We start from the raw sequence: 12,056 nt of genomic DNA, 5'->3' as shown, positions 1-12,056 counted from the left end.
GACATCAGAAATCATTCAAACTCCGTGGGCGTATACAGCCATCTTTCTGCAATAGACAGAAAGATGTATAATGATTATCCGTTGACTCATTCACGAGCTATTACTACAAATATTGTGATGTGTGCTGCGAAAGTTTATATATTTGGGCTATTACATGTGAATTTTGGATCATTTAAAACTGTATTAAATTTTATCGCCGAAAATTGCGGGACATCCTGTACCACACTTGTCTATTATTCTGGGTCTTGCACAAGATGTTTCCAAAGGACAAGATGACAAGCATCCAATTAAACATTTAAATTTGATTGGTTTAAATAAATCGAAAGGGAACTCCTGTGTGGTCATTCATTTTGCTGTGCCACTTCTGGTTGCACCATCCAGCGTGGGCTACCTTTGGGAAGTGCATCACAGGGTGTCATAATTCTGTCTTCAGCATCATGTAGAGCGGACGTGTTATGTGGGAGGTGTGGTTTTTCTTGGGGTAAGCCAATCTTAAATTTCCTAACGTAACTTAATTTTATTTTTTCATTAAGCTTGACTTCAGTAAATCCGTTTCATTTTAAAATGTTTTCCTATGACCTGTATTTTATTTCTCTGGTGCAGATGGTCGTTTCATATTTTCAACTTGTAATTTTCTTTGATGCAACTTCATTTCATCAGGGCTTGTATTTTTTGTTTTGTTTTGTTTATGCTACCAGCAATGTTCCTCATTTTCTTTTCCTTAATGTTTTTAAAATAAATTAGTGTTAACTATAATTAGGCATTAACTAAATTATTCTTTGGTCGAACTTTCAGCCACAAAAGTTCTTCGATCCATAACCTTGTAGGATTCCTTCCGCTGTACACATCCTGATGTTAGTTTCCGTGTATTTTACTTTGTTTAATTTTCATATTATAATATGGTTTTAACAATTCTATATTTTATTTAATGTTCCAAATGTCTTTTTTATTTCATAATTATTGTTTTATTAATACCCCCAAATGCCACTGCAAATATAACACTGCTTTATCAACTGCAGGATGTCCCACTGGACAAGCTGGCACAGAGACCACATCAGGAATAACTAAGTTATGTCGTCCACCAGCAACGAGCGCAATCTTGCCGAATCTAATATTATAAGGGTGTCATCCACATTAGAATCGGAAGATGAATATTCTGATTTTCATTATTTTGAGGATAATGATGATAGTAATGACACTGATTATAATGAAAGTGCAGATGTTGACCAACGAAAAGAAAAAGAAGCTGTATCTATTGTACCCGGATGAGATGGGCCCTAGTTATCATGATTTGATATTATAATATAAATGCAGACATATGGGAATATTAAATTATGTACTGTGTCAGTTTTGTGTGGAAGGACCGGGCGAGTTGGTCGTGCGCGTAGAGGCGCGCGGCTGTGAGCTTGCATCCGGGAGATAGTAGGTTCGAATCCCACTATCGGCAGCCCTGCAGATGGTTTTCCGTGGTTTCCCATTTTCACACCAGGCAAATGCTGGGGCTGTACCTTAATTAAGGCCACGGCCGCTTCCCTCCAACTCCTAGGCCTTTCCCATCCCATCGTCGCCATAAGACCTATCTGTGTTGGTGCGACGTAAAGCCCCTAGCAAAAAAATGTGTGGAAGGAAGAGTTTCAACATAGTCAGACGTGGTCGCGACAATCTGTCGCCAAGGTTTAGCCTGTCATAATGGGTAGAATATTTCCTGGTCAGAAGCTAAGAGGATTAAAAGCAAGCGCTCACAACAACAGAAATAATTACTACAAGGAAGTGAAGGAGCATGCGAGGCCAAGTGCATCACCAATACGGAGAATATGACGAAATAGATACTCCAACGCCTCGAGGCATTTTGTTGTCAGGTTGCCAGGAAAAGATATTTAAACTAACCGCTGCAGTGTTAGCGAATGACAAAATTCATCATCAGAGACTCGCAGATGCGCCAACATAAGAGAAACCAAGGTGAACTCCAGTTAGCTTCTCCGATAAAAATAATTAAATTATTCCAACCACAAAATTGAATAGACGGGATTTTTGTAATATCATTCCCATGTTGATTAATTGTAATTGTAATAAATTAAAGTAAAGAATTCTAGAAATGACCCATGCTATCTCGCCACAGGTCAAGACGATCACGCCGTCAGGGACACCGACTTAGCGCACGAAAAGTGGAGGACAGAAATCAAGTAATATCTCCGTGATCGCCGAATGATATGAGTTACACGATATTAGAATCATTCCGTATTGACGGTTATCACTTTACAATGGCGAAAAATGAGAGTATCCTCCTATTCAATACATCATATATTCCGTCATTAGACGGAGCAAACAAATTCAAACATGTTTCGGCTCGCTTGAGCCATCTTCAGTGAAAAAATTAGGGGGGTTGGAATAATTTACATAATATAAGTTGAAAAAATGCTAGAAAACATAATGAAAGAGAAAATTAAAAAACAAACAAAAGAGAGCCTAGACGGAAACAAAATTAGCACAAATATACAATATTTACATCAATATGCAGAGCAAAAAAACAACTTATTGCGACAAAATTCAGTGAAACAGGTGTTAATTTAAAATAATAATTGAAACTAAAAACTGCGTTAACCTAAGAAACAAGGGAATGAGAAAGCAAATGATGCAGATGGAAATGAATAATAGTAGCACATGGTGAGGTTGTGGACTCCATAGTTTACAAATTATTGGTTTAGTAAAAATGAAAAAAACAGTTTGAAATTGCTGTCAAAATCATCCTAGTGGAAACCCATCACATCAAATTGGTCAGGAGGAGAGCGGGAGCAAACATTTTTGAGAAACCAAGACTGATATAACCTGCAGGCGAAAAGCCTGTGTCAAGGAGAAAAAACACCAATGAAATTTAAGGCTTTAGAAATAGCAGCATTCTCAATATCTTCTCAATCTAGCGGTCCCTTTCTTCATTATTGTTTCATAATGTTGGCTGGTGTCTTGCCTTATTATAGAGGGATCGGAAGGGCCGCGTATAAAAATTGAGAAGCTGTGTTAGGTAGAAGACAGATGCATAGAAAACTGTAGTAATCTAGTGGAAACCGTCAATGAAGTTCTAATCTGTAATGGAAAAAATGAGGTTGTATGAGAAACATGGATTGATAAGTAAAAAGTGTGGAATGGTTGTGAAGAAAGCTTAAACTTACAGTGTGCAGTAGGTGGTTGTCCTCTCTAATAGCCTGGCTTTCTCAAAGTAATGGTCTCGTTCGCGTGATCGAGTCTATTGTTGGTTCGGCTGTGTTTGCTAGGATGGAAGGAGCGGAGGGGAAAGGGGAGGTGCAGGGCTGGTTTGAGGAAGGGAGGGGTGGTGAGTTGGAGAGATGGAGGTGGGGTTTGTTTGGCAAATATAAGGAATGAATGTTTCAAGAGGATGTTAGTTTACTCGCTGACTTCTAAAGCTCGAATGGCGTGGCCTTCTCAAAGTGATGGTCTCGGTCGCGTGATCGAGTCTATTGTTGGTTTGGCTGTGTTTGCTAGGATGGAAGGAGCGGAGGGGGAAGGGGTGGTGCAGGGCTGGTGTGAGGAGGGGGGAGTGGTGGTGAGTCGGGGAGATGGAGGTGGGGTTTGTTTGTGTTATGGAAATTCTGACAAATGTATGGAATGAATGTTTCAAGTAGAATGTTCTTTTTCTCGCTGACTTCATTTAAATTGTGAGTGGGGTTCATAAACTGATCTAAATCGATGTGGATGCTCTCGAGAACGTTGAGCAAGGTGCCTTTTTGCTCATAATGCAAGATGTTCAGGTCTTTATCTATTGAAGTGTATTCGTGGCTGGATGCTTTATGATGTTCAGTCATAGCTGAAAAACGATTATATTTGAGAGCGTTGCGATGTTCGGCGTATCTTATGACAAAATTGCGGCCTGTTTGACCTATGTAGCTGGAATTAGAGGATTGGCACTTTAATTTGTAAACTCCAGAGTTCAAATATTTGTTGTTGATGTTGCTATTGTTATTGTTGACAGTGTGTGGATTGAAAATGAGTTTGGAGTTGGTGTGGGAGGTTCTGTAAGCTATTTTGATGATGTGTTTCTTGAAAGTATTAGAAATTTGGTAAATGCTACTATTATTGAAAGTGAATGTGGAAAATTTTTCTTTAGGAGCGGAATCTTTTACTAGGGTAGTCTTGGGTCTGCTTTTGTATCTATTGATGATTCTGCTGATGAAGGTTCTATTGAAACCATTGTGTTCTGCTATGTTGTAGATGGTATTAATTTTTTTGTAATTCTTGCCAGATAAAGGGATAGTTAATGCTCTGAGGACCATGCTATTGTAAGCTGCTTTTTATGTATGTCTGGGTGCACAGAGGTCTGATGGATGGTACTGATGGTGTGGGTGGGTTTCCTGTATATATTGAAGGATAAAGTGTTGTTGCTGTTGCACATAATGGTTAAGTTCAGGTAATTAAGGGCTTTATTGTTTTCTGACTCTATGGTGAATTTTATATGTGGGTCAATAGAGTTGAGAAATCCAAGTACTGTGTTGCTGTTAGTGATGCGGGAGTCTAAAATAACAAAGGTGTCATCTACAAAGCGTGTCCAGTGTTGAATGCCATTGATCTTGCCAATGATGTGAGAATGTTCTAAATGATCAATGTAGATGTCTGCAAGGATTCCTGAAGCTGGTGACACCATGGGAAGACCTATCTGTTGGTAAATGACATTATTGAAAGTGAAGAAATTGTTGTTCAAAGTAAATTCCAGAATTCGAATAAATTCATTTATTTCGCCTATACTTAAATTGCTGAATTTGGAGCGATTGTTCTTGATCAATTGTACGGTGCTGTTAACGGGAACATTAGCGTACATGTTAGTAATAGCAAAAGAATGAAGAGTGTGGTGTTTGGATAAATAAAAGTGTTTGATCTCATTGCAGAATTCTAAGGAGTTCTTTACTGATGTGTTGGCTTGAAAACGATAGTGTGACTTGAGGAATTTGTGAATGAATTGAGATACTTCATAGGTCGGACTGTTTCTGAAATTGATAATGGGTCTTATGGGGATGTCTGCTTTATGGATCTTGGGTAGCACTTTGGCTGTGGGAATTTTCGGATTCATGATAATCATTTTGGATTTTTCAAGGCCATTAAACAGAAATGAAATGTTCTTGATTATGGTTTTTAGGTCTCTTTGTATTTTATTAGTTGGATCTTTTTTAGAGGTTATGAAGTTGTTGTCTGCAAAAAACGTGTGTGCTTTATTAACATAGTCACTTTTGTCCATGATTACGGTAGCATTTCCTTTGTCGGCTTTTGTTATAATTAAGTTGTTTTGTTTCACTTTTTTCTTTAGTTTGTTTACTTTAGTTACGTGCACTGTGTTGGGTTTAATGGTTTGTTGTTGATTATGGATGGAAGATAGCTTGTGTTTGACTTTGAGAAAGCCAGGCCATTAGAGAGGACAACCACCTACTGCACACCGTAAGTTTAAGCTTTCTTCACAACCATTCCACACTTTTTACTTATCAATCCATGTTTCTCATACAACCTCATTTTTTCCATTACAGATTAGAACTTCATTGACGGTTTCCACTAGATTACTACAGTTTTCTATGCATCTGTCTTCTACCTAACAGAGCTTCTCAATTTTTATACGTGGCCCTTCCGACCCCTCTATAATAAGGCAAGACACCAGCCAACATTATGAAACAATAATGAAGAAAGGGACCGCTAGACTGAGAAGATATTGAGAATGTTGCTATTTCTAAAGCCTTAAATTTCATTGGTGTTTTTTCTCCTTGTCACAGGCTTTTCGCCTGCAGGTTATATCAGGCTTGGTTTCTCAAAAATGTTTGCTCCCGCTCTCCTCCTGACCAATTTGATGTGATGGGTTTCCACTAGGATGATTTTGACAGCAATTTCAAACTGTTTTGTCATTTTTACTAAACCAATAATTTGTAAACTATGAGGTCCACAACCTCACCATGTGCTACTATTATTCATTTCCATCTGCATCATTTGTTTTCTCATTCCCTTGTTTCTTAGGTTAACGCAGTTTTTAGTTTCAATTATTATTTTAAACACCTGTTGCATTGAATTTTGTCGCATTAAGTTGTTTTTTTGCTCTGCATATTGATGTAAATATTGTATATTTGTACTAATTTTGTTTCCGTCTAGGCTCTCTTTTGTTTGTTTTTTCATTCGCTCTTTCATTATGTTTTTTAGCATTTTTTCAACTTATATTATGTACACTGACTGACAGTGACAATGCAACACCAAGGAGGAGTGGTTCGAAAGGGATGAAAGTTGGGGAAAAAACAGAGTCGGCACGGAAGAATAATTGATGTTTATTTCAAAATGATATGCAGGCTACACAATGCGCAGGGCATCGACTCAGTAGGATGTAGGACCACCGCGAGCGGCGATGCACGCAGAAACACGTCGAGGTACAGAGTCAATAAGAGTGCCGATGGTGTCCTGAGGGATGGTTCTCCATTCTCCGTCAACCATTTGCCACAGTTGGTCATCCGTACGAGGCTGGGGCAGAGTTTGCAAACGGCGTCCAATGAGATCCCACACGTGTTCGATTGGTGAGAGATCCGGAGAGTACGCTGGCCACGGAAGCATCTGTACACCTCGTAGATGCGAGCAGTGTGTGGGCGGCATTATCCTGCTGAAACATAGCATTGGGCAGCCCCTGAAGGTACGGGAGTGCCACCAGCCGCAGCACATGCTGCACGTAACGGTGGGCATTTAACGTGCCTTGAATACGCACTAGAGGTGACGTGGAATCATACGCAATAGCGCCCCAAACCATGATGCCGCGTTGTCTAGCGGTAGGACGCTCCACAGTTACTGCCGGATTTGACCTTTCTCCACGCCGACGCCACACTCGTCTGCGGTGACTATCACCGACAGAACAGAAGCGTGACTCATCGGAGAACACGACGTTCCGCCATTCCCTCATCCAAGTCGCTCTAGCCCGACACCATGCCAGGCGTGCACGTCTATGCTGTGGAGTCAATGGTAGTCTTCTGAGCGGACGCCGGAAGTGCAGGCCTCCTTCAACCAATCGACGGGAAATTGTTCTGGTCGATACTGGAACAGTCAGGGTGTCTTGCACATGCTGAAGATTGGCGGTTGACGTGGCGTGCGGGGCCGCCACCGCTTGGTGGCGGATGCGCCGAACCTCGCTTGCTAACGTCACTCGGGCTGCGCCTGGACCCCTCGCACGTGCCACATGTCCCTGCGCCAACCATCTTCGCCACAGGCGCTGCACCGTGGACACATCCCTATGGGTATCGGCTGCGATTTGACGAAGCGACCAACCTGCCCTTCTCAGTCCGATCACCATACCCCTCGTAAAGTTGTCTGTCTGCTGGAAATGCCTCCGTTGACGGCGGCCTGCATTCTTAGCTATACACGTGTCCTGTGGCACACGACAACACGTTCTACAATGACTGTCGGCTGAGAAATCACGGTACGAAGTGGGCCATTCGCCAACGCCGTGTCCCATTTATCGTTCGCTACGTGCGCAGCACAGTGGCGCATTTCACATCATGAGCATACCTCAGTGACGTCAGTCTACCCTGCAATTGGCATAAAGTTCTGACCACTCCTTCTTGGTGTTGCATTTGCTCTGTCAGTCAGTGTAAATTATTCCAACCCCCCTAATTTTTTCACTGAAGATGGCTCAAGCAAGCCGAAACATGTTTGAATTTGTTTGCTCCGTCTAATGACGGAATATATGATGTATTGAATAGGAGGATACTCTCATTTTTTGCCATTGTAAAGTGGGAACGATATGAGATCAGAATAAGACACGTGAATGTGTATCGCCAGTTTATACATACATACATACATACATACATACATACATACATACATACATTATCATTATAGACTGTTATGCCTTTCAGCGTTCAGTCTGCAAGCCTCTGTGAATTTACTAAACGTCGCCAAAATCCTCGATTTGCAACTAGTGTTGTGGCCTCATTTAGTTCTATACCTCTTATCTTTAAATCGTTAGAAACCGAGTCTAAACATCGTCGTCTTGGTCTACCTCTACTTCTCTTAGCCTCCATAGCAGAGTCCATTATTCTCCTAGGTAACCTATCCTCCTCCATTCGCCTCACATGACCCCACCACCGAAGCCGGTTTATGCGTACAGCTTCATCCATCGAGTTCATTCCTAAATTAGCCTTTATTTCCTCATTCCGAGTACCCTCCTGCCATTGTTCCCACCTGTTTGTACCAGCAATCATTCTTGCTACTTTCATGTCTGTTACTTCTAACTTATGAATAAGATATCCTGAGTCCACCCAGCTTTCGCTCCCGTAAAGCAAAGTTGGTCTGAAAACAGACCGATGTAAAGATAGTTTCGTCTGGGAGCTGACTTCCTTCTTACAGAATACAGTCGATCGCAGCTGCGAGCTCACTGCATTAGCTTTACAGCACCTTGATTCAACCTCACTTACTATATTACCATCCTGGGAGAACACACAACCTAAATACTTGAAATTATCGACCTGTTCTAGCTTTGTATCACCAATCTGACATTCAATTCTGTGGAATTTCTTACCTACTGACATCAATTTAGTCTTCGAGAGGCTAATTTTCATACCATACTCATTGCATCTATTTTCAAGTTCCACGATATTAGACTGTAGGCTTTTGGCACAATCTGCCATTAAGACCAAGTCGTCAGCATAGGCCAGACTGCTTACTACATTTCCACCTAATTGAATCCCTCCCTACCATTTTATACCTTTCAGTAGATGATCCATGTAAACTACAAATAGCAAAGGTGAAAGATTACAGCCTTGTCTAACCCCTGTAAGTACCCTGAACCAAGAACTCATTCTGCCATCAATTCTCACTGAAGCCCAATTGTCAACATAAATGCCTTTGATTGCTTTTAATAATCTGCCTTTAATTCCATAGTCCCCCAGTATGGCGAACATCTTTTCCCTCGGTACCCTGTCATATGCTTTCTCTAGATCTACGAAACATAAACACAACTGCCTATTCCTCTCGTAGCATTTTTCAATTACCTGCCGCATACTGAAAATCTGATCCTGACAGCCTCTCTGTGGTCTGAAACCACACTGGTTTTCATCCAACTTCCTTTCAACGACTGATCGCACCCTCCCTTCCAAGATGCCAGTGAATACTTTGCCTGGTATACTAATCAGTGAGATACCTCAATAGTTGTTGCAATCCTTCCTGTTCCCTTGCTTATAGATAGGGGCAATTACTGCTTTTGTCCAATCTGAAGGTACCTTACCAACTCCACGCTAATTTTACTACTCTATGAAGCCATTTCATCCCTGTCTTCCCACTATGCTTCACCATTTCAGGTCTAATTTCATCTATTCCTGCTGCCTTATGACAATGGAGTTTATTTACCATCCTTTCCACTTCCTCAAGCATAATTTCACCAACATCATTTTCCTCCTCCCCTTGAGCTTCGCTGTTCACAACACCACCAGGATGATTTCCTTTTACATTGAGAAGATGTTCAAAATATTCCCTCCACCTCTCCAGTGATTCCCTGGGATCTATTATGAGTTCACCTGTATTACTGAAAACACTGTTCATTTCCTTTTTCCCTCCCTTCCTAAGATTCTTTATTACTGTCCAGAAAGGTTTCCCTGCTGCTTGACCTAGCCTTTCCAGGTTGTTACCAAAATCTTCCCACGACTTCTTTTTGGATTAAACAATTATTTGTTTCGCTCTGTTTCTTTCATCTACATACAACTCCCTATCTGCCTCGGCCCTTGTTTGGAGCCATTTCTGATAAGCCTTCTTTTTACATTTACAAGCTGCTCTCACTTCATCATTCCACCAAGATGTTCGCCTTTTCCCATCTTTACACACAGTTGTTCCTAGGCATTCCCTGGCTGTTTCTACTACAGCATCCCTGTATGCCGCCCATTCACTTTCTATATCCTGAACCTGCTTAATGTCTACTGTTCGAAACTTCTCACTAATCATATCCATGTACTTCCGTCTAATTCCCTCGTCCTGGAGATTTTCTACCCTTATTCGTTTGCAGACAGATTTCACTTTCTCTACCTTAGGCCTAGAGATACTTAGTTCACTACAGATAAGATAGTGGTCTGTGTCATCGAAAAATCCCCGGAAAACTCGTACATTCCTAACAGATTTCCTGAATTCGAAGTCTGTTAATATATAGTCAATTATGGATCTGGTACCCCTAGCCTCCCATGTGTAGCGGTGAATAGCCTTATGCTTGAAGAATGTATTCGTAACAGCTAAACCCATACTAGCACAGAAGTCCAGCAAACGCTTCCCATTCCCATTAGCTTCCATATCTTCCCCACATTTACCAATCACCCTTTCGTATCCTTCTGTTCTATTCCCAACTCTCGCATTGAAATCGCCTATTAGCACTATTCTATCCTTGCTGTTTACCCTGACCACGATATCACTCAATGCTTCATAAAACTTGTCAACTTCATCCTCATCTGCACCCTCACATGGTGAATACACGGACACAATTCTAGTCCTAATTCCTCCAACTGACAAATCTACCCACATCATTCTCTCATTTACGTGTCTAACAGAAACTATGTTTCGTGCAATGGTATTCCTGATAAAGAGCCCTACCCCAGACTCTGCTCTTCCCTTTCTAACACCCGTCAAGTACACTTTATAATCTCCTATCTCTTCCTCGTTAACTCCCCTTACCCGAATATCACTTACTCCTAGCACATCCAGATGCATCCTCTTTGCTGACTCAGCCAGTTCTACTTTCTTTCTTCCATAAGCCCCATTAATATTGATAGCTCCCCATCGAATTCCATTTCGTTCGCCAAGTTGTTTCCAAGGAGTCCCTCGCCTGTCAAATGGGAGTGGGACTCCGTTACTCCCATAGGTCCGAGGCTTGCTTAAAGTGTTCTGAGCTTGGTAAATTCATGAAGCAAGATGCTGCCCTACTTGCACATAGTCCAAGTGAGGATCTCTCCTCTAACGGGTTATGGACCACCGGTGGATTGTAGTCCTAGCCGCCTGAGCACAAAGAGGGCCATGACTCAGAATATGTCAGGGATGCCCACTCCCATTCCATAGCAACTGGTATCCCGACTCTCAGGACCACTTACTAGGCCACTCAGCCGTTGCCCATGGTTCACGAACTAGGACGTGACTACAGTAACCCACAAACATGAGCCAGTTTATTAAGTGGGATAAATTCAGATCCAAATCCACCTGCAAATGCCAATTTAGGATAACCAACACCCCCCCCCCCCCTGTGGAGTGAACGCAGATAACCCACGCGCGAAACCAGGTCGACCATATATACTAGGGAGTCGAGCTTCACATCAACCAGTCGTTTGAAATAATTTGATACGCTGACACGATGACTCTGTAACTCAGTACCAGAAAATGCATTATAGATTCTGTTAGAGCTGAAAGTATGTTAGTAGTCATGAAGGTGAAGATGTACGGTGATAATAAATCAGAATATTGAGTGTAAATTATCAGTATCACTGTATGTGAAATTAATACATTTCTCAACATTTTATGTGTTGGAATTTAAAGGATCGACGGAATGCTGATAGTACTTTTTGAAGGCAGTGTTCAGAGCCTGAAATAAATATTTCATGATAGACGGTGTAACAATTATTGTAGCAGGGAACTGCAGGAGCGAGGCGATCACACGACGGCCTTGTATACATCAGGAAGTGCCGGTTAATGAACGCAATACGCGCCGGTTCGTATGAAACGACACTTCGTCGTAATGTGTCAAGACTTGTGGTTCGGGCTCAAGGAAGAATATATTGTGCAAGTGTAATGGGTCTAGAGGCACCTATAAGTGTTTTTTATTCTTGTATAAATTATTGTAAATTCTCTAGTAAGGTGTTAATCATGGGTAATCGCCCAGAAGGGTTTTGTTGTGTTAATTTTATAAAGTGCAATATGATGTACGAGTAATTTACCATGGGGCCATGAGGCTTCTCATCCGCTACGAGACAATGGAATTCTACATAGGAATGAGTACACAAGTTCAATATTTGGGGATGTTATCGCGACAAAACGGGATTCAGTGTAGATTAATCATGGTTACCTAACAT

The 12,056-nt window shown here is 41.4% G+C and overlaps 1 protein-coding gene across 1 annotated transcript in view; it reads right to left on the bottom strand.

Moving 5' to 3' along the window:
* The window catches only part of FoxK (forkhead box K), a 278,192-nt gene that overhangs the window by 4,447 nt on the left and 261,689 nt on the right, over nucleotides 1–12,056 (bottom strand). The window lies entirely within an intron of this gene.

The sequence above is a fragment of the Anabrus simplex genome, chromosome 6 (genome assembly GCF_040414725.1).
Source record: "Anabrus simplex isolate iqAnaSimp1 chromosome 6, ASM4041472v1, whole genome shotgun sequence".
Lineage (NCBI taxonomy): Eukaryota > Metazoa > Arthropoda > Insecta > Orthoptera > Tettigoniidae > Anabrus > Anabrus simplex.
Note: the sequence above shows the minus strand (reverse complement) of the source record. Positions and strands in the feature narration are given on the sequence as shown.